Genomic DNA, 22,489 nt, shown 5'->3' on the forward strand with positions numbered 1-22,489 from the left:
TATAATATAGCTTCTATAATTGATGCTCTTACCAGTTAATTCAACTAAACACGTACCCAGTAATTTCCAGTTATAAATATAACACAGCTCACTATGTGGGGGTACTAATACGCTGCGTATCGTCACAGGTTGTTCAATGGAGAGTGTCCAGGACTAAACACTGTAGGTATAAACTAGGTCTGGGAAACATATTGCTTTGTAATGCTACTCAATAGATGTTGGACCACATTAATGTGTCACACAATATTCACTATAGCCAGATGAGAGCACTGTTTGTTCAGCGGTCTGTCTGGTCAGTCAAATATGTCATGCAGGTCATTAATTACTTGATATGCTACTAACTCACATAGGGACTTCTCACTGACTCCATTTACAGGCTGGGCATTGGGAGTATTGGAGCTGCTGAGGTAGACAAGTGTTTCCCAATCAGCTTTGTACTAGTTTAAGTCAGGAGTGCTCCAAGGAGGAAGGATTATATAGCTGCCTGTCTCTGGTACAAAACAGGTTGAGAAACACTGAGGTAATAGAGAACCTCACCCCAGTAGTTCCAAAAACATGTTGGTACCTTGAACCCACCCAACACCTTTGGAGTTTCTATGCGACCCTGCAAGTCACATCTTTTTATATACCGGAACTGTTGAGTGGAACAGACTACCACAACAACTCAAAGCCATGCAGACCATAACTTATTTTAATAATGTCAAAATCTGGCTAATGATCGGGCAATTGAACAACTGTTAATGTCTGTATCTATGAAATGTATCTGTATCTAAGTAATGTTTTTTCACCATGGAATTTAGGGACCACAATGGAAATAAGTCAGACTTTTTTGTGATATCTCTGTCATGTTTTTAAAATGTACAGTGCCTTCGGAAAGTATTCAGACCCCTTGACTTTTTCCACATTTTGTTATTCTTATTATTCTTATTCTAAAATGTATTAAATAATTTCCCCCCCCTCATCAATCTACACATAATACCCCATAATGACAAAGCAAATACAGTTTTTTAGACATTTTTGCTAATTTATCAAAATAAAAAGAACTGAAATATCACATTTACATAAGTATTCAGACCCTTTAATCAGACCAAACCAAAATAGAGACATAAAAACCTCTCTACGGTCAGGGCGTGACATGCACTAAAAATGCAAACATTGATTTGGCATACAATTTAAGATTGTAAACATTGTACAACTTCATACAGAACACATTGCACTTGAAATTAACATTTCTTTTAAGTTATTGCAAATAAATGCATATTTCTATCATAATCAGTGAAAACGTTATTGATTTATATAGCTTTAAATTGCATTTTATAGATGTTATGTATTTCTATCAGGTCAAAACTGGAATTTCTACTCAAAACACAGGTTGTAAAAGTATGCTAGACATTTATAGAATAAATCATATCTAGTTTGATGTTTCTGTGACAAATGGTGGATTAGTTATTGATTTATACAGCTTAAAATTGCATTTGAAAGATTATGTATTTCCATCAAATCAAAACTGGATGTTTTATTAAAAGCAAAGGTTGTAAAAGTATGTTAGACATTTATAGAATAAACCATATCTATTTTTATGTATCTGTGACAATCAATGAATAAGTTATTGATTTTTGTATTTTTTAAATTTATTTTGGCGAATGTTTGATGAATGTCTGTTGAATGTCCGAATATAAAACCAACTTTACCTTGGTGGATATGATAGCATTTGTACTACCTACATACCGTACTGTATTGACGTGATTGGTGGTAGGTATGAGTCAAGAATGAGTTATACTGCTAAACTGTTTATTATAGTTTTTTTCTATTCCACAGAGATAGCAGAGAAACAAAACAACATCATGTCTTCATCGTGTAGGCCAAAGCTGCTGTTGTACATCACATCACAACCATAACACTTCTCAACAAGAACACTTGTATTTGTTCAATGAGTCCCAATCTGAGACACTACACCTGTGGAAAGAATCCGTCCAGGAGGAGAGTAGCAATCACTGAAATAGCACTTCTCTCTCCTCTCAGCACAGGGACTACTCTACCCTGGAACCAGCTGATTAGCGGTGCCAGTGGGATTGTCGCCCTTGACTCTGAGACTTATAAGACAGTCCCCTGTAAAGTGGCAGCCCTGGTGCCCGAGGGGATGGAGAGGGCCAGTTCAAGGACGAGAGATTCGCCACGCGCAGGGAGATCAACAGTATGTCACTGTCATGGCTCTCGGTGCCACACAGCTGGCACTGGAGGATTCTGGGTGGTATCCCAGCAGCCCTGGGGAGGAGCAGTTGACCACAGAGGTGGGAATGGTTTCGCTGGATAAGATCGCCAAGACATTGGCCATCTTCCAGGCGAAAGGTTACAGTAAGAACAGTTATGGGGTCTGCTGTAGCCAGCAGGCGCTGAAGCGTGCTGTGCTGCTTCCAACCTCTCAGATGTGTGTTTGTGGCAGGGTTGGTAGGTAGGAATCAAGTCAAAGTTTATTTGTCACGTGCGCCGAATACAACAGACCTTACAGTGAAATGCTTACTTACAGGCTCTAACCAATAGTGCAAAAAAAGGTATTAGGTAAACAATAGGTAAGTAAAGAAATAAAACAACAGTAAAAAGACAGGCTATGTACAGTAGCGAGGCTATAAAAGTAGCGAGGCTACATACAGGCACCGGTTAGTCAGGCTGATTGAGATAGTATGTTTATGTAGATATGGTTAAAGTGACTATACATATATGATGAACAGAAAGTAGCAGTAGCGTAAAAGAGGGTTTGGCGGGTGGCGGGACACAATGCAGGTTAACCAATGTGCGGGAGCACTGGTTGGTCAGCCCAATTGAGGTAGTATGTACATGAATGTATAGTTAAAGTGATTATGCATATAAGATAAACAGAGAGTAGCAGCAGCGTAAAAAGAGGGGTTGGGGGGGCACACAATTCAAATAGTCCAGGTAGCCATTTGATTACCTGTTCAGGAGTCTTATGGCTTGGGGGTAAAAACTGTTGAGAAGCCTTTTTGTCCTAGACTTGGCACTCCGGTACCGCTTGCCGTGCGGTAGTAGAGAGAACAGTCTGTGGCTGGGGTCTTTGACAATTTTTAGGGCCTTCCTCTGACACCGCCTCGTGTAGAGGTCCTGGATGGCAGGCAGCTTAGCCCCAGTGAAGTACTGGGCCGTACGCACTAACCTCTGTAGTGCCTTGCAGTCAGAGGCCGAGCAATTGCCGTACCAGGCAGTGATGCAACCAGTCAGGATGCTCTCAATGTTGCAGCTGTCAAACCTTTTGAGGATTTCAGGACCCATGCCAAATCTTTTTAGTTTCCTGAGGGGGAATAGGTTTTGTCGTGCCCTCTTCACGACTGTCTTGGTGTGTTTGGACCATTCTAGTTTGTTGTTGATGTGGACACCAAGGAACTTGAAGCTCTCAACCTGCTCCACTACAGCCCCGTCGATGAGAATGGAGGCGTGCTCGGTCCTCCTTTTCCTGTAGTCCACAATCATCTCCTTAGTCTTGGTTACGTTGAGGGATAGGTTGTTATTCTGGCACCACCCGGCCAGGTCTCTGACCTCCTCCCTATAGGCTGTCTCGTCGTTGTCGGTGATCAGGCCTACCACTGTTGTGTCGTCTGCAAACTTAATGATGGTGTTGGAGTCGTGCCTGGCCATGTAGTCGTGGGTGAACAGGGAGTACAGGAGGGGACAGAGCAAGCACCCCTGGGGAGCTCCAGTGTTGAGGATCAGCGTGGCAGATGTGTTGCTACCTACCCTCACCACCTGGGGGTGGCCCGTCAGGAAGTCCAGGATCCAGTTGCAGAGGGAGGTGTTTAGTCCCAGGATCCTTAGCTTAGTGATGAGCTTTGAGGGTACTACGGTGTTGAACGCTGAGCTGTAGTCAACGAATAGCATTCTCACATAAGTGTTCCTTTTGTTCAGGTGGGAAAGGGCAGTGTGGAGTGCAATAGAGATTGCATCATCTGTGGATCTGTTTGGGCGGTATGCAAATTGGAGTGGGTCTAGGGTTTCTGGGATAATGGTGTTGATGTGAGCCATTACCAGCCTTTCAAAGCACTTCATGGCTACGGACGTGAGTTCTACGGGTCTGTAGTCATTTAGGCAGGTTGCCTTTGTGTTCATGGGCACAGGGACTATGGTGGTCTGCTTGAAACATGTTGGTATTGCAGACTCAATCAGGGACATGTTGAAAATGTCAGTGAAGACACCTGCCAGTTGGTCAGCACATGCCCGGAGCACACGTCCTGGTAATCCGTCTGGCCCCGCAGCCTTGTGTATGTTGACCTGTTTAAAGGTCTTACTCATGTCGGCTATGGAGAGCGTGATCACACAGTCGCCCGGAACAGCTGATGCTCTCATGCATGCCTCAGTGTTGCTTGCCTCGAAGCGAGCATAGAAGTGATTTAGCTCGTCTGGTAGGCTCATGCCACTGGGCAGCTCGCGGCTGGGCTTCCCTTTGTAGTCTGAATGTGTCCTATTTGCAGAAGAGGGTTGAGAACTTGGGATTATATAAGAACAGTCTGCAAATAAAACACCAATTTCTATTTTGATGGATGGATGGAGTTAATAAAAGTTGTATTCTAGGTCAGCCCCTTCTTTGTGCCTCGTATCCTGGTCAACATGGCTGCAGGTCACGCCAGCATTAAGCGCAACCTAAAAGGCCCCAACCACGCCGTGTCCACCGCCTGCACAACTGGAGACCATGCCCTCGGTGACGCAGCCAGTTTCATTGCCCACAGAGACGCTGCCGCCATGGAAGCGGGTGGGACCTCTGTCAATCGCGGGGTTTGCGAGGGCGAGGCAAATCTTGAAGATCCCAGGATATTTGTTTTTTTTTGTGTTATTGTTGTTGTTAGCCTGTTGGGGATGGGGGCGCTGTTTAGACTATTTATGCTAATTTGGCTAATTTTTGAAACGGCTTCCCACAAAATCCTTGATCGTACAATATGCATATTATTATTATTATTGGATAGAAAACAGTCTATAGTTTCTATAGGAGTTGAAATTTTGTCTCTAAGTGGAACAGAGCCCATTCTACAGCAATTTCCCTGACATGGATTCAGATTTCAGAAATGTTGGCCACTGTTCTGAAGTCAGTTAAAAGGGCACTGATTTTGCTATGACTATATGGACACTTCTTACGTCTTCCCCTGGATGCCTTTACGTGATGACGATTCCAATGGGGTCGATTGCGCGTTCACAGGCACTACAAATGAAAAAACCCTGTAGCTAGCAAGTCTTTTCTTGCTGCGTAACGCGCGTGGAGGACACCGACCCTCTCCTGTTCCAAGCGTTAGTTTAGCCTGTTATATTTCTCCGGTCATCTTTTCACTCGTTATAGGAGTTAAAAACATCATAAGGTAGTTAATTTAAAGCGTTTTATAGCAATTTATATCCGTTTAGTGCGATTTTGGGACATTTATTTCTTTAACGCTGTGAATAGGTGGGCACGCTTTCAGTTCATCCCGAACGCAGTTGGCATTTCCACATTGCAAGAGGACAGCTTTCCACCAAAAGACGATTCCTCCCAAGAAAGGATCCTTTGCCCAAGATACTGATGGAAGAACAGCTCAAGGTAGGACATTTTTATTATGATAAATCGTGTTTCTGTCGAAACATTTTAGTGGCTTAGGACGCCATGTTTTTTGACGTAGCTTCGCTTGGCGCAAACTGTATTGAAAAGTAAGGATAAATTAAAAAATGTAATAACGCAATTGTATTAAGAATTAAATTGTCTATCAATCCCTGTCCACCCTATATTTTTTAGTCACGTTTATGAGTATTTATGTATAAGAGTAGATCACTGTCTAAGTGGCGCAAGGAAATTTTCTGACCAACTGAGCTACATTTCACATTGTCTAACCATGATTTTGGTGGCTAAATATAAACATTTTCGATCAAACTGTATATGCATGTTGTAATGTGATGTTACAGGAGTGTCATCGGAAGAATTCTGAGAAGGTTAGTGAAAAAATTAATATCTTTTGGCGATGTTGACTTTTATCGCTCACTTTGGCTAGAATCAATGCTGGGCTGCTATGTGGTATGTGCTATGCTAATATAACGATTTATTGTGTTTTCGCTGTAAGACACTTAGAAAATCTGAAATATTGTCTGTATTCACAGGATCTGTGTCTTTCGATTCGTGTATGCTGTGTATTTTTACGAAATGTTTGATGATTAGTAAGTAGGTAAACACGTTGCTCTAAGTAGTTTTTCTATTCCATTTGTGACGGTGGGTGCAATTGTAACCTATGCCATCTACCTGAAATATGCACTTTTTTCTAACAAAACCTATCCCATACCATAAATATGTTATCAGACTGTCATCTAATGAGTTTTTTTGTTGGTTAGGGGCTATAAATATCTTAGTTTAGCCGAATTGGTGATGGCTACTGGTGTTGGTGGACAAATAAAAGATGGTGGATTATGCTAATGTGTTTTTAGGTAATAGATGTACATCTTTACATATTGTGTCTTCCCTGTAAAACATTTTAAAAATCGGAAATGTTGACTGGATTCACAAGATCTGTGTCTTTCATTAGCTGTATTGGACTTTAATGTGTGAAAGTTAAATATTTAAAAAAAAATTTTTTTTTGAATTTCGCGGCACTGGTTTTTCAGTGGGGGGGGGGGGGGGGGTGTGCCGCTAGCGCCACGCTGATCCTAGACAGGTTAGTATACATCTAGTCTGTCCTTTTTATACATTTTTACATATGTATTAAGATATGCCTACGCCATTTGTATGTTCATTGGTTTCAGTTTGTATTGACTGCTATGTGTGTGTAATTCAACTTTTACATTTACTTGAAGGGCTTTGGGTACCCATTGGAACGACCAGCCCAGGCTGGCATCACGGCCCTTACACCCAGAGAGGGATGGGTTTGTGATGGGTGAAGGGTCTGCAGTGGTGTTCCTGGAGGAGTGGGAGCATGCTGTGAGGAGGGGGGCCAGGGTGTATGCTGAGGTGCTGGGGTACGGCCTGTCAGGGGACGCCAGCCACATCACAGCCCCCACTGCTGATGGAGATGGAGCCATCAGGTAATAGTCATGGATGGGGTTTATAGCACTCTTTCACCAGGTGCTTACTATTTGTGTTAAGGAATCATTGCAATGTACTGTAGCTAGTACCATTATCAATATCTATCAACTTGACCATGACATAAAACATTTAAAAATCTTAGGCCTATTTTAAAACAATTCAGAATTTTTTTATGAAATGGTGAACATATTTGAAGTCATGACATTTTTACAGTCCACTTTCATTCTCCTGTTCTTCTTCCAGGTACATGTCTGCATTGCTCTGAGACACTGGGGTGGAACCAGCCCATGGAACGTATGTGAACGCACATGCCACCTCTACACCACTAGGTGATTCTGCAGAGAACACTGCCATCAAGAGACTGTTGCAGCAGCAAGCCGCCACCCTGGCTGTCCCCTCCACTAAGGGGGCCACGGGGCATCTACTGGGGGCTGCCGCAGCCCTAGAGGCAGCCTTCACTGCTCTGGCCTGCTACCACAGCACTTTGCCACCCACCTTCAACCTGGACTTCACTGAGCCAGAGTTTGACCTGAACTATGTGCCCTGTACTGCATAGTAGTGGAAGAAAGAGGGTAGACGGATAGCTATCAAACTCTTTTGGGTTTGGGGGGACTAATGTGTCGCTGTGTCTCACCAGTGTCTGAAAAGCTTGTCTAAAGGATTCACTTCTTACTGGTTTTGTATGGGATTTGATTTCGCAACAGATCCTTTATAGATCCCTAGTATTTCAGTTTCAAAATGTTCTCAATATTATATTGGGACATGTAATTTGCATGAAATTATGATCGATTGTAACGTTCAAAGAGTCAATGGGTGTGGAGTCAGGCGCAGAGAGCAGAGGTTACGGGGAAAAAACACTTTATGTCCTTACAATAACCGCGCACAAAGAGGGTGACACCGAACACAGGCGTAAAACACTCCAAAATAATGTACTACACAGGCACATACGCTGTACAGCGGACAATCCAAATAACAGAAACACTCCTATACCAAATACAGCAGAAACAATGCCCGCACGAACACAGGCGGGCTAACTGAACTTAAATAACCCCCAAACAAGGAACAGGTGAAACCAATTAGACCCAACAAAACAAAAAGGGAAAAAGGGATTGGTAGCAGCTAGTAGACCGGCGACGACGACCGCCGAGCACCACACGAACGGGAAGAGGAGCCACCTTCGGTGATATTCGTGACAGTACCCCCCCCCACTGACGTGTGGCTCCCGCAGCGCGCCGACACCGGCCTTGGGGACGACCCGGGGGGCGAGGCGCAGGTGGATCCAATAGCATAGATGGATCCAATATGTCCCCCACCGGGACCCAGCACCTCTCCTCCGGCCCGTACCCCTCCCAGTCCACGAGGTACTGCAGGCCCCTCACCCGGCGTCTCGAGTCCAGAATGGCCCTTATCGTGTACGCCGGGGACCCCTCGATGTCCAGAGGGGGCGGAGGGACCTCCGGAACCTCACCTTCCTGAAGGGGACCAGCTACCACCGGCCTGAGGAGAGACACATGAAACGAGGGGTTAATACGATAATACGAAGGAAGTAATAATCGATAACACACCTCGTTTATTCTCCTCGGGACTTTGAATGGCCCCACACACTGCGGACCCAGCTTCCGGCAGGGCAGGCGGAGGGCCAGGTTTCGGGTCGAGAGCCAGACTCTGTCCCCCGGTGCAAACACGGGGGCCTCACTGCGGTGACGGTCAGCACTCCTCTTCTGCCGTCCACTCGCCTGACGTAATGACTCCTGGACGGCCCTCCAGGTCTCCTTAGAGCGCTGCACCCACTCCACCACCGCAGGAGCCTCGGTCTGGCTCTGATGCCATGGTGCCAGGACCGGCTGGTACCCCAACACGCACTGAAACGGTGACATCTTGGTAGAGGAGTGGCTTAGTGAGTTCTGGGCCATTTCACCCCAGGGAATGTATCTCGCCCACTCCCCTGGCCGGTCCTGGCAATACGACCGCAGAAACCTACCCACCTCCTGGTTCACTCTCTCCACCTGCCCATTACTCTCCGGGTGATACCCCGAGGTCAGGCTGACCGAGACCCCCAGACGTTCCATAAACGCCCTCCACACTCGGGATGTAAACTGGGGACCCCGTAATATCCTCGGGCACCCCATAGTGCCGGAAGACATGGGTGAAAAGAGCATCCGCAGTCTGTAGGGCCGTAGGGAGACCGGGCAACGGGATAAGACGGCAGGACTTCGAGAACCGATCCACAACGACCAGGATCGTCGTGTTTCCCTGAGACGGGGGAAGATCAGTGAGAAAGTCCACCGATAGATGGGACCACGGCCGTTGTGGAACGGGGAGGGGTTGTAACTTCCCTCGTGGCAAGTGCCTAGGAGCCTTACTCTGGGCGCACACCGAACATGAGGAGACATAGAATCACACGTCCCTCACTAAGGTGGGCCACCAGTACTTCCCCCTAAGACCTCGTACTGTCCTCGAAATACCCGGGTGACCTGACGATGGTAGACTATGAGCCCATCGAATCAATTGATCACGAACAGCAAGCGGCACCTACCTATGACCCTCCGGGCACTGTTGAGGCGCAGGTTCCTCCCTTAGCGCCCGCTCGATGTCCGTCTCCGCCTAGCCACCAGCCTAGCCGCCGGAATGATGGGAGTAGGATCGATGGACCGGTCCTCAGTGTCGTAAAGACGGGACAGCGCGTCGGCCTTAGTGTTGAGGGAACCTGGCCGATACGAGATCGTAAATCGAAATCTGGTGAAATACATGGCCCACCTTGCCTGACGAGGATTCAGTCTCCTAGCTGCTCGGATATACTCCAGGTTACGGTGGTCAGTCCAGATGAGGAAAGGGTGCTTAGCTCCCTCAAGCCAGTGTCTCCACACTTTCAGGGCCTTAACCACAGCCAACAACTCCCTGTCCTCCACATCATAGTTTTGCTCCGCCGGCCCGAGCTTCTTCGGGAAAAAAGCACAGGGGCGGAGCTTCGGTGGCGTACCCGAGCACTGTGAGAGCACGGCTCCAACCCCAGCCTCGGATGCGTCCACCTCTACTATGAATGCCAAAGAAGGGTCCGGATGCGCCAACACTGGCGCGTCGGTGAACAGCGCCTTCAAACGACGGAAAGCTCCGTCCGCCTCTGCTGACCACTGCAAATGCACCGGCCCCCCCTTCAGCAGTGAGGTAATGGGAGCCGCTACCTGGCCAAAACCCCGGATAAACCTCCGGTAGTAATTGGCAAACCCTAAGGACCGCTACACCTCTTTTACCGTGGTCGGAGTTGGCCAATTACGCACGGCCTTGACGCGGTCACACTCCATCACCACCCCCGGGGTGGAAATGCGATAACCCAGGTAGGAGACGGCTCGTTTGGAAAACTCACATTTCTCCGCCTTCACGTACAGGTCATGCTCCAGCAGTCGCCCAAGAACCTTGCGCACCAGAGACACATGCGCGGCGCGTGTGGTGGAGTAGATCAAGATATCGTCAATATACACCACCACACCCTGTCCGTGCAGGTCTCTGAGAATCTCGTCGACGAAGGATTGAAAGATGGCTGGAGCATTCTTTAACCCGTACGGCATGACGAGGTACTCATAATGGCCAGATGTGGTACTAAACGCGGTTTTCCACTCATCTCCCTCCCGAATACGCACCAGATTATACTCGCTCCTGAGGTCTAGTTTCGTGAAGAACCGTGCCCAGTGAAATGATTCCACCGCCGTAGCGATGAGAGGTAGTGGGTAACTAAAACCCACCATGATGGAATTGAGACCTCGATAATCAATACACAGACGCAAACCACCCTCCTTTTTCTTCACAAAAAAGAAACTCGAGGAGACGGGTGACATGGAGGGCCGAATGTACCCCTGTCCCAGAGCTTCCGTGACATATGTCTCCATAGCCAACGTCTCCTCCTGGGACAAAGGATACACGTGACTCCTGGGCAGTGCAGCGTTTACCTGGAGGTTTATCACGCAATCCCCCTGTCGATGGGGTGGTAATTGGGTCGCCTTCTTTTTACTGAAGGCGATAGCCAAATCGGCATACTCAGCGGGAATGCGCACGGTGGAAACCTGGTCTGGACTCTCCACCGTTGTCGCACCGATGGAAACTCTTACACACCTACCTGAACACTCATCAGACCCCCCCTGGAGAGCTCCCTGTCTCCACGAAATCTTAGGATTGTGAATAGCCAGCCAGGGAATCCCCAGCACGACCGGAAACGCAGGTGAATCGATAAGGAACAGACTAATCCGCTCCTTATGATCCCCCCGTGTAATCATCTCCAGAGGAATCGTGGCCTCCCTGACCAGCCCTGACCCTAACGGTCGACTATCTAAGGAGTGCACGGGGAAGGGGGGGTCTACCTGTACTAACGGAATCCTCAACCTCTGGGCGAGTCCGCGATCTATAAAGTTCCCAGCTGCGCCTGAATCGACTAGCGCCTTATGCTGGAGAGAAGGAGAAAACTTAAGGAAACAAATTAATAAAAACATGTGACCAACAGGAAGCTCTGGGTGAGGGTGGTGCTGACTCACCTGGGGTGACTGAGGAGTGTTCTGCCTGCCCTCTCAACTCCCAGATGGACTCCTCGAGCACCGACCGGAAGTGTGCCCTCTCCAGCCACAACTGGTACAGGAGGAGCCTCCTCCTCCGGTCTCCCTAGATGCAGCCCCCCCTAGCTCCATAGGTATGAGAGCGGGAGGGCCAGGAGGTGGAACAGACAGGACCCTTTCAGAACGTCCGCGAGCAGCCAGCAGATGTTCTAGCCGGCTCGACATGTCTATGAGCTTGTCCAGGCTGAGCGTAGTGTCCCGACAAGCCAACTCCCTGCGGACGTCCTCTCTCAGGCTACACCTGTAATGGTCTATCAGGGCCCTGTCGTTCCACCCCGCTCCAGCGGCCAAGGTCCGGAATTCCAGCGTGAAGTCCTGCGCGCTCCTCGTCCCCTGCCTGAGATGGAACAATCTCTCACCCGCAGCTCAGCCCTCCGGAGGGTGATCGAACATGGCCCGGAAACGGCGGGTGAACTCCGGGTAAACGTTCAAAGAGTGAATGGGTGTGGAGTCAGGCACAGATAGCAGAGGTTACGGGGAAAAACACGCTTTGATGTCCAACCAAAAAACCTACAATAGGTAACGCCGAACATAGGCTTAAACTATTCCACCTAAGTACACACTGGTATCTAACCGGACAGCGGAAAACCCATATAAATAAAGAACACCTCTCACATAACAGAAACAAGCCCGCACAAACACAATCGGGCTAATCGAACTTAAATAACACCAATCTAAAAACCCCAACAAGGAACAGGTGAAAACAATTAGACAAAACCAAACGAAAAGGGAAAAAGGGATCGGTGGCAGCTAGTAGACCGGTGACTACGACCGCCGAGCGCCACCCGAACGGGAAGGGGAGCCACCTTCGGTGATATTCGTGAAATCGATGTTTGCATTTTGTTCATTAAAATACAGATATACTTTGTGTACTTGAATACCAGTAGTATATATATTTATCACCAGCAGGTGGCACTGTCTCACATGAAACCTACACTGGAGAGGCTATGGGTTTATTACCTTTTATATTTAAACAGTCTATACAGGAAGTTCAGCTCCATCTCAGAGCCTATTGTAATAGAAGAATGTGTCCCAGCCCAGTAATGAGCAGTTGGTTGGTCATAAAGTGTAAGTACACTCGTGTACTCAGGAGACTCCCAGTTACACAATAAATGTTATTTTTGTTCGATAAAGATTAGTTTTATAACCAAAAAACGCCATTTGGTTTGCGCGTTATGTTCAGAAAACCACAGGCTCGTTCCGGTCCTGAAGGGCAAACAAAAATTCCAAAAGTATTCTTAATGTTCGTAGAAACATGTCAAACGTTTTTTATAATTAATCCTCAGGTTGCTTTTAACATACATAATCAATAATATAAAAACCGGACGGTAACCTATTCAATACTACAGAGAAGGAAAATGTCGAGCTACATCTGTCGCGCGCAGGAACTAATCAAAGGACACCTGACACGTTTTGAAAAATCTCGCTCATTTTTCAAAATAAAAGCTTGAAACTATGTCTAAAGCCTGGTCACAGCCTGAGGAAGCCATTGGAAATGGGAATCTGGTTGATACCCCTTTAAATGGAGGAGGGGCAGGCAACGGAACAGGGATTTTTCCAAATAAAAGGCACTTCCGGTTTGGATTTCCTCAGGTTTTCGCCTGCAAAATCAGTTCTGTTATACTCACAGACAATATTTTGACAGTTTTGGAAACTTTAGAGTGTTTTCTATCCTAATCTGCCAATTATATGCATATTCTAGCATCTGCACCTGAGAAACAGTCCGTTTACCTTGGGAACGTTATTTTTCCAAACATAAAAATTCTGCCCCCTGTCGTTCCACCCCGCTCCAGCGGCCAAGGTCCGGAATTCCAGCGTGAAGTCCTGCGCGCTCCTCGTCCCCTGCCTGAGATGGAACAATCTCTCACCCGCAGCTCAGCCCTCCGGAGGGTGATCGAACATGGCCCGGAAACGGCGGGTGAACTCCGGGTAAACGTTCAAAGAGTGAATGGGTGTGGAGTCAGGCACAGATAGCAGAGGTTACGGGGAAAAACACGCTTTGATGTCCAACCAAAAAACCTACAATAGGTAACGCCGAACATAGGCTTAAACTATTCCACCTAAGTACACACTGGTATCTAACCGGACAGTGGAAAACCCATATAAATAAAGAACACCTCTCACATAACAGAAACAAGCCCGCACAAACACAATCGGGCTAATCGAACTTAAATAACACCAATCTAAAAACCCCAACAAGGAACAGGTGAAAACAATTAGACAAAACCAAACGAAAAGGGAAAAAGGGATCGGTGGCAGCTAGTAGACCGGTGACTACGACCGCCGAGCGCCACCCGAACGGGAAGGGGAGCCACCTTCGGTGATATTCGTGAAATCGATGTTTGCATTTTGTTCATTAAAATACAGATATACTTTGTGTACTTGAATACCAGTAGTATATATATTTATCACCAGCAGGTGGCACTGTCTCACATGAAACCTACACTGGAGAGGCTATGGGTTTATTACCTTTTATATTTAAACAGTCTATACAGGAAGTTCAGCTCCATCTCAGAGCCTATTGTAATAGAAGAATGTGTCCCAGCCCAGTAATGAGCAGTTGGTTGGTCATAAAGTGTAAGTACACTCGTGTACTCAGGAGACTCCCAGTTACACAATAAATGTTATTTTTGTTCGATAAAGATTAGTTTTATAACCAAAAAACGCCATTTGGTTTGCGCGTTATGTTCAGAAAACCACAGGCTCGTTCCGGTCCTGAAGGGCAAACAAAAATTCCAAAAGTATTCTTAATGTTCGTAGAAACATGTCAAACGTTTTTTATAATTAATCCTCAGGTTGCTTTTAACATACATAATCAATAATATAAAAACCGGACGGTAACCTATTCAATACTACAGAGAAGGAAAATGTCGAGCTACATCTGTCGCGCGCAGGAACTAATCAAAGGACACCTGACACGTTTTGAAAAATCTCGCTCATTTTTCAAAATAAAAGCTTGAAACTATGTCTAAAGCCTGGTCACAGCCTGAGGAAGCCATTGGAAATGGGAATCTGGTTGATACCCCTTTAAATGGAGGAGGGGCAGGCAACGGAACAGGGATTTTTCCAAATAAAAGGCACTTCCGGTTTGGATTTCCTCAGGTTTTCGCCTGCAAAATCAGTTCTGTTATACTCACAGACAATATTTTGACAGTTTTGGAAACTTTAGAGTGTTTTCTATCCTAATCTGCCAATTATATGCATATTCTAGCATCTGCACCTGAGAAACAGTCCGTTTACCTTGGGAACGTTATTTTTCCAAACATAAAAATTCTGCCCCCTAGCTGAAAGAGGTTAAACTATCAAAGGAGTAAGTAAACAAAATCCACGCATAAAACCACAGACACTTTCAAACCCTTCGTTCTGGGTTGTAAATAAAATCAACACAAAATCAGACACTTCATCCTTTCAAACCCTTCATTCTGGGTTGTACAATCCAACTTGTAAAACCATTGCAGTAGAATGTTTTAACTGAAGACCTTCACTTCATACAGTCCCATATATGATTCATTACACAATTTCATTTATGGATTCTGGCAATGACATTTCAGATGAAGCTTTGTCACGAGTGGCATGTTAATGACAGATCGCTATCTGAATGCATTTTCTCTCTAATTTACTAAGATCTATTCTAGATACTGGGGGGCCGGTTTCCTGGACACAGGTTACAAAGCCTCGTCCTGGACAAAAAAATTGCTTTCACTGGAGATTCTCAGGGAAATTGTCAGGTAAACCGGCGTTGGATTTATTTGGGCTCTGTGTGAACAACAAGGTCTCAGTCTCAGACAGAGGAGAACACAGTGGTGATGTGATATAGGGGAAGGTTCAGTGGAGACAATGTGGCATTATCTGCATCCTAAATGGCACCCTATTCCCCCTAGCACGCTACTACAGGCTTCTGGTCATTTGGGACGCATACATTATTTCAAGGGAGACGCAGAGGTAATGGGAGAAACGTGGCCCAGAGGGGACCAGGAAAATAAGCTTTCACATTTGTTCCTCCACTCCTCCAATATGTAAAAGCCATAATCAGTGCTAGCCGCTCTTCGGAAAACAAAAATGGAGTTGTTGAACCAACGTGGTCCTCCTGAGGGAGATGTGTAATGATTGCATAGGGGGAATATGAAGGGTGATTTGGGGATCTCTTATCCTCTTTGTATTCCCTCTGGATCACTGGATGTGGGTTGCTCAGTCTGAGGCAAAGCTACTATGAATGTGATTGCAAAAGAAGACTAGCCTCTTGCAACCTGTTGGCGCAGGAGTATATAGAGAGGTGCATACAGTATGATGTACTAGTAGTGTATTTTACTGTACATATTGACTGGTAAGAACATCAGTTGATATGAACAAAATGCAGGCTTTCTATGTATTGGAAACATTGTGCAAAACATACTCTTCAGTGTATGAATTCTTCAATAGTTTGTTCAGTCACGAGTCATGACTGAAGTGAATAGAAGATGCAATACAGGAAACTAACTTGCATGATGAATTACAGGGGGATATATCTTTCAAGGCCATTTTTAGAGATGAAGTTTTATTAACTCTTACAGGATGTCATCTTCCACTAATGAATAAATCCATTATTCATTTGCCATTTTAATTTTAAATAATTTGACATGGATAAATGATAGGGGAACCTTTTTTTCGAGTTGGGAGGGAAGGAAAGTCCTTATCTGTGTCTTGAACCTTTTTAGAGTTTTGTTGGGGGAATCTGACCTAAACCAGCAGCATGTGCTGTTATCTGTGGTATTTTCACAAAGTTATTTGTGGAAAGTTAACCTCGTCCCCTGGCTATTGCGCAAAGTGCATTTGGGCGGAAGTGTTTGGGAAGGAGATTAATGGAAAGTGAACCTAATGTATCAGACAGAACACAATAATAACAGATTCATTGTAGGAATGTTTATTCAGTGATGACCTAACACCCCCTCAAAGGCTGCCATTGCATTACCATCCCTCATGTATCAAAAGTACTGCCATTGACACACTGCAGTATTGTGCTGTTATGACTGATTATAGATCAAGAGATGCTACTGATCTATTCCATGTACAGGATAGACAAAGAAATGTGGGATCACGAGATCACAAATATGGTTTCCAATTGACTTGTTGTTTCTTCGTTTGTTGGTTAAACAGACAGAGTAGAGTTTTAGGTCTTCTCATTCCATTCCGCAATGCTGCATTTTTGTGCATGAAATTGGAGATTGACATTTACAGTTACATTTGTTTTTATAGCGTTATGAACAAAAGGCTAGCTCCCACCTACAGCATTGACAGAAGTAGGTGCCCCTGCCTTCCCACCTCACGGTACTGTAATGCACTCACACTGCCATTTAGTGCACAGTACGTATGGTGGTAAAACACTGACAGCTAGAGAGAGCGGACCCTGAGTATGTAAATGATCTGTGGTACACGGTACGTTCAGCTTAAAAGTATTTCTCTGCCTGGCTTTTCTACTCTGAGCGGCAATCATTTAAGTTAAAGGCTCCTCCATTGATCTGTATGAACACCCTTCCTCCCTCCCTCCCTCCCCCTGTCACAGCCCTCCTCTGATTCCTCCCCCCTCACCTCTCCCCCTTCACCTATCGATACTGCCACAGCCCGAGCACCTAGGCCAGGGACTATTGATTCCTATTAATGATAATGACTGATGTTTTTCTCTTTTTCTCCATCCATGCTTTCCAATTAGGAGACGTCCAAGCTGAATTAGGCTCACTATGGCAACAGAGTCGGCATGTATTCCCTTTGATATCAGGCCGAGCCAACCAACCGTCCCAGAGGAGAGGAACGGGGTTTAGCTCCTCTACAGAAACATGTATGCATGCTAAAATTATAGCCTCTCTCTCTCTCTCGGCCATTCATTGGGGCCTAGTGCTGGTTTAATGAGGGTCAATATACAGTAGCACCTGATGTCACCGTATATCACATCACCACAGGCAGAGACGCTTATATTCGGATCAATGGGCTAAAAGGCTCTGGAATATGACGCACTAGAGTCGACACAGGGAGGATGGAAGACCATGCACATTCTTCAAAGGGCATAGTTCAGATTATGACCTGTGTGTTAGCCTAGAGATTTTCACTACAGCATGGTAATGTATAGAGAAGAATATAACGAATGGTCAAAGATATGTTCCACTAACCTGGTAAAGAAACTAATGAACCTAGGGGTCATGGGTTTTACAGCTTAGTGTGAGCCTCTGTTGCTGTGTTCCACTCCATGGGCAGTGTTTCCCAAACAGTGGGTAAGAACTCATTGGTGATGGGTCTCAGCAAGTTATTTTCCCGGTTTAATTAAGACTCTAGCTTGGCTACAAACACTGGTTTTGTTGACTTGATTGACTGATTTTATATTCCAGTTAAAAAACACACACACAGTACAAATAGTGGATTCGGAACGTATTCAGAACTCTTGAATTCTTCAACATTTTGTTACGTTACAGCCTTATTCTAAAATAGATTAAATAAATAAAAATCCTCATCAATCTACACACAATACCCCATAATGGGAAAACAAAAACAGATTTTTAGAAATGTTTGCAAGTGTATGAAAATTCAAATAAAAAAATACCTTATTTACATGAGTATTCAGACCCTTTGCTATGAGACTCGAAACTGAGCTCAGGTGCATCCTGTTTCCATTAATCATCCTTGATATGTTTTTACAACTTAATTGGAGTCCACCTGTGTTAAATTCAAATGATTGGACATGATTTGGAAAGGCACACACCTGTCTATATAAGGTCCCACCGATGACAGTGCATGTCAGAGCAAAAACCAAGCCATGAAGTCGAAGGAATTGTCCGTAGAGAGTTCCGAGACAGGATTGTGTCGAGGCACAGATCTGGGGAAGGGTACCAAAACATTTCTGCAGCATTGAAGGTCTCCAAGAACTCAGTGGCCTCCATCATTATTAAATGGAATAGTTTGGAACCACCAAGACTCTTCCTAGAGCTGGCCGCCCAGCCAAACAGAGCAATCGGGGGAAAGGGGCCTTGGTCAGGGAGGTGATCAATCAATCAAATGTATTAATAAAGCCGTTCTTACATCAGCTGATGTCAAAAAGTGCTGTACAGAACCCCAGCCTAAAACCCCAAACAGCAAGCAATGCAGATTGAAGCAGGTGTAGACCAAGAATGCGATGGTCACTCTGACAGAGCACTAGAGTTTCTCTGTGGAGATGGAATAACCTTCCAGAAGGACAACCATCTCTGCAGCACTCCACCAATCAGGCCTTTATGGTAGAATGGCCAGACGACAGCCACTCCTCCGTAAAAGGCACATGACAGCTTGCTTGGAGTTTGCCAAAAGTCACCTAAAGACTCTCAGACCATGATAAACAAGATTCTCTGGTTTGATGAAGCCAAAATTGAACTCTTTGGCCTGAATGCCAAGCATCACGCCTGGAGGAAACCTGGCACCATCCTACAGTGAAGAATAGTGGTTGCAGCATCATGCTGTGGAGATGTCTTTCAGCGGCAGGGACTGGGAGACTAGTCAGGAACTAGACAAAGATGAACGGAGCAAAGTAAAGAGAGATTCTTGATGAAAATCTACTACACAGCGCCCTGGACCTCAGACGCGGGCGAAGGTTCACCTTCCAACAGTACAACGACCCTAAGCACACAGCCAAGACAACGCAGGAGTGGCTTTGGGACAACTCTCTGAATATCCTTGAGTGGCCCAGCCAGAGTCCGGACTTGAACCTGATCGAACATCTCTGGAGAGACCTGAAAATAGCTGTGCAGCAATGCTCCCCATCCAACCTGACAGAGCTTGAGAAGATCTGCAGAGAAGAATGGGAGAAACTCCCCAAATACATGTGTGCCACGCTTGTAGCGTCCTACCCAAGAAGACGCGAGGCTGTAATCGCTGCCAAAGGTGATTCAACAAAGTACTGGTTGTGATTTGGGTGGGCATTCTATGTTCCTTTTTCTATGATTTGTATTTCTGTGTGTTTGGTCAGGTGTGGTTCTCAATCAGAGGCAGCTGTCTATCGTTGTCTCTGATTGAGAACCATACTTAAGTTGCCTTTTCCCACCTGTATTGGTGGGTTATTGTCTATGTGTAGTTGCATGTCAGCACTAGTTGTTTATAGCTTCACGTTCGTTTTGTTAGTTTGTTTAAGTGTTCTTCGTTTGAATAAAAGAAGAATGTATTCCAATCACGCTGCGCCTTGGTCTCCTTCCTTTGACGGACGTGACAGTGCAACAGTTCCACATTGTAAAGTAGTTACAAGGCACAACAGTCATTTATTTATACGTCTCTAATTTAACAGTAAAGAGGCCCCTTCCAATCATTTTCTATTTTGGCTTTGTTGAAGTCCTTCTTTGTCATCCCCAGACAAGCTAATTGGTACCATCTCTGGCACACAGAGTATTCTATCTGCAGTATTAAAAACATAAAAAAGTGTTTTGTTTATTTACATGTAAATTACAGTTCTGGAATACCCAAATTCTGTTACATGCTTTTGCATTTAGGACCATTTTCAAATTGAATTGGATTTTTGTTCAATTGCTAAATTGACTTTAAATTACATGCATTTGACCACAACCCTGACAGAAGCACACATAACTGAGATGTTAATCATCATTGAGTATTCAGGCAATATAAATCATATAGTATGATGAAAAAGGTATCTCACATCAATGTTGTAATATCAAACATTACAATAATGGCGGTCTTTGAAATCCAAATCAGTTTAATCGTCACTTGTGCCAGATACATACTATGACAGCAATTCACTGTAATAGGTACACGTATCTGGTATCTCTCACAGTATAATAATACAATAGAGTCATGATAATAGAGCATTAGAGCAATAACAAGGATAACCCTGATTCAAAAGTTTCAAGACAAAGTTTCATACTTCTAAATGTCTTGAAGGATAAAACTACATGAGTTTTCATAGCCTACTGTTATATTACACAAAGACAAACCCAGTTGGTCAGATCATCATTTTTCTCTTTGTGATGCAAAGCACACATTGAGCAGTCTTGTTTCACATTGAAGACTGGGAAAAAAAAGGACCACATTTTTATGCATTGTTGACACATTTAATGACACATTTAAAGATGCTTTCTGGAACCCTTAGTTCTAAAGGTTCTGCTTCAAAGACAAAATCTGTCCCTCACAGTTGTTCTCTCACTGTCTGTGCTTTACCCCCTTCCCACACCCTGTAGCAAAGGGTTCCTCAAAGATCGTCTTTCTGCTTTACACGACCCATTGGAGCCAAAAGTTTACCTCGAAAAACCCTAATCAACCTTGTTGTAAGCTACTGTCTGAGAAGTCTGAGAATTTCTCAATTTTTTTCTGTATTTCCTGTTAGCCTAATGCAGAATAAAAATAACACCTCCTCCTAGTGGCCAATACATAAAAATAGCAAAGCTCCATGAGATCACCATGTGGGATTTAGAAATATATGTAATATTAATTACAATAACAGTATGTACATCAAACCTACATCAAAGTACATTAAACCAGTATTTCCTTTTTCAGGCTGTTTTCCTGAGATAATAGATTCAACTGTTCAACACTTACAGCCAAATGATTAATACCCCGGGTATTCCCGAGAACACATTCTGGAAAGTCTATAGATTCAGTGGTCACTTTATTAAGTACAACCCACTTTGCACCTGGAACAGCGTGAATTCAAAACTGTTGATGCAACTGGGAAAGGAGATATACTGTTCAAGTTGGAATTATTAAAAATACTTATGGAACTTTTCTGAGTTACAAAAGACCATCACAGACTGTGCTGTCATTTTGTACATTCTAAAGTTCAAACAAACAGTAAGAAAATACCATAATACTTCTCTGCATGCTTTAGTGTCTAGCAAGCCAAGACCACGGGACTTGGTGTATGTAGGAGCAATTTATTTTTGCGAATAGGGTGGTGAACCTAACAAAGTGGCAACTGAGTATAGCTATCACAAACAATTCCTTTTGAGCAGTGTCTGTCTGTTATACGTTTGATCAATGAGTATAATGGTAAATCTGATCCCCAAGGTCCTCATGGGCTCACTTGGATATATAGAGTTGGAGGTAAATAAAAAAAAAGATGAAACTAGGACATTAAAACACTAGCAGAATTCTTTCATCCACATCCATTCACATACAATATGTATTTTAAAGTATCCCCTTCTAAGACCACTGTCTTTCTGGACATTTTAAAAGGTTTGCAAATAGTTCTTTCTGCAAGGAATATGATTTGAAAGGGATATGGTAATACCTATGTAGGTGACGTAGTTTCTCCACGGGTATAACGTGTGGTAGTTGCACACCTCCCTGCTGAATTATGTAGAGCTGATTTGGGCCAGCTGATCTTTTTTGTCATGATCTTTCTGAAAGAACACATTTTCACATAGGCTTTATGCTAGCAGTTTAAGAGAGAAAGAGAGCAAATAGCACAGGGACAACCTGGTTGAAGTCCTTGTTTTTAATGGTTAGTGCCAGTGGATGGCAGAGGGGTTCACATACAGTTCAGAGGCAAATCATAATGTATACATTTGGCCCAAAAACCAAACATGTACCATCTACTTCTTATATTAGTGCTTTTGTTTGTTATCCACCCTCTGGTATCGCCCAATACGAATGCTAGCTATATACAGTATATACGTATGTTATGGTTCACTCTTAGTTTTCATTATCTCCACTGTGGAATGTCCATGTTGATCCTCTTGGTTGTCTTGGTCCGCTTGATCCATCCACCTGTCTTTTTTGTTAGTCAGGCCTGACCCCTTCATCCCATAGTTTTTTCCTGTAATCTAATTTAATACGACTGAAGATGCAGCATTTTCTGCCAGGCCCCTTCTAATAGGGTATAACAAACTCGTTAGAACTTTGACCGCACGCC

The 22,489-nt window shown here is 44.6% G+C and overlaps 1 pseudogene; it reads left to right on the top strand.

The window, feature by feature from the left end:
* Positions 1-959: 959 nt before the first annotated feature.
* On the top strand, positions 960-7,868 carry LOC129831021 (3-oxoacyl-[acyl-carrier-protein] synthase, mitochondrial-like; annotated as a pseudogene).
* The last annotated feature ends 14,621 nt before the right edge of the window (positions 7,869-22,489 follow it).

The sequence above is a fragment of the Salvelinus fontinalis genome, chromosome 32, assembly GCF_029448725.1.
Source record: "Salvelinus fontinalis isolate EN_2023a chromosome 32, ASM2944872v1, whole genome shotgun sequence".
NCBI lineage: Eukaryota > Metazoa > Chordata > Actinopteri > Salmoniformes > Salmonidae > Salvelinus > Salvelinus fontinalis.